Here is a 1,651-nt window from a genome sequence, read left to right as displayed (position 1 = left end):
GCAGAGCCCAGTTGGACCCACAGACTCACCTTGAAAAGGGACGTCTGCGCAGTTCAACCCGCAAGACTCCTTAACGGACGTCTGCGCGGTTGAACCCGCAAGACTAAACTAAAGGAACGTCTGCTTAGAAACCAACTGGATCAGCAGGACCCACCACGCTCAGAGACGTGACGTCCTCACGTGCGGTACGCAAGCTGTCCCCGCAGGAAACGCCTCCCAATGGTTTCCAGGTACTCCGCCTATTCCCGCAGTTACGGATACCGGCCATCAGGGAAGGCCACCCGCGCAGCATGGCTACACGCACAAGGCTTAACTCTCATAATAATTCAGCAGTCACCTGAAGAAGGAATGAGCAAGCCGGGAACATTCCCGCACAAAGGCGGGAGGGGGAATACTCCCGCCCAAATGAGCCAGTCCGTACGATACTGAGGATCTTTTACTGTACCTGACGAGGTATGGGCAAAAGATCTGTCCAAAGATACGACAGCTCATTGACAGCAGTATGGCGAGCAGCATGCTCTTGTACTGTATGTCAGTATGGCGAAGTTACGCTTGAAGGCGAAGTTACGCTTGAAGGCGAAGTTCATCAGGCGAACTTAATCTTGCAGGCGAAGTTATCGCGCTGCAGATCTGTTTGCCCATAACTCCTTCGTTTCTTAGCCAAATAACTCGATTTTGGTACCCACGGAATCGTATGATCGGCGCCTACAAATCCCAACCATCAAATCGGCCTAAAATCGACGTTTTAGGGGTCCGATTTGGGCAGTTTGGGTTTCGGGTCCGGTTAACCCATCCAATCCTAACCATTTACAGTAATATAAGCTTTGTTGGATTTGTTCTTACCTTACCAACTCAGATCTACCAACAAAATCTCGGGTCTCGGCTTCGAATCTTGATCGGTTAGAATGTGTGTTTTGAGTGTGTGTTAGGAGTTTTAGGGTGTAGGGTGAGAATGAAGATATTTTGGGTTTAGGGGATATTTATATCCCTTAAATCCCATTCTCATTTAACCCATCTCAAATAATCCAAGTCCACAACCCGCATCCATTACCCAACACTAGCCCGATTCATACCAACTCCTATTCTGTTATTTATTTCCTGATAACCCGAGTAAACTTTCCATCTATTTATAAGTAATATAATTAATATTACCTATGAAATTTCGGGATGTTACAAGTCTTCCCTCCTTAAAGAGGTTTCGTCCCCGAAACCTAACTTATTCCCTATAAAATGAAAACTTCTTACATTTACACGCTTTATTGAATCGCCTTCGCTTTCTGAGTTACCCTTCTTACTTCCGGCTTTGCAGTTATCGAATGGTGGTCATGTGTTTTAGCTATTTAAGGTAGCTTGTCCATGAGACCCTCGATGTACCAAGACTCATATCATCCTTCTAAGGGTTTCGATTAGTACTTTTAACACTATTGTCTAAAACAGCATTTCATCATGACATAATAATCATTCATAACCAAACTCAATATATTACACGCCACAGATAAACATAAGTTTTAAACCCTAACACAAAACAAGTCCTTAAGCAAAAGTAACTTAATAAAACCATTGCATGAGCAATTATTCCTTCATCAGGTGTTCCTCTCTGCAGTTTCCCCAAGTCTTTATCTTTTCGCACCTTCCGCCCCTGATTCCTTGC

The sequence above is a fragment of the Bidens hawaiensis genome, unplaced genomic scaffold (genome assembly GCF_021521415.1).
Source record: "Bidens hawaiensis isolate Kalapana, Puna unplaced genomic scaffold, B.hawaiensis_p1.1 tig00018033_1, whole genome shotgun sequence".
Taxonomy (NCBI): Eukaryota; Viridiplantae; Streptophyta; class Magnoliopsida; order Asterales; family Asteraceae; genus Bidens; species Bidens hawaiensis.
The sequence above is the reverse complement of the archived record's forward strand: the minus strand, read 5'-3'. Positions refer to the sequence as shown.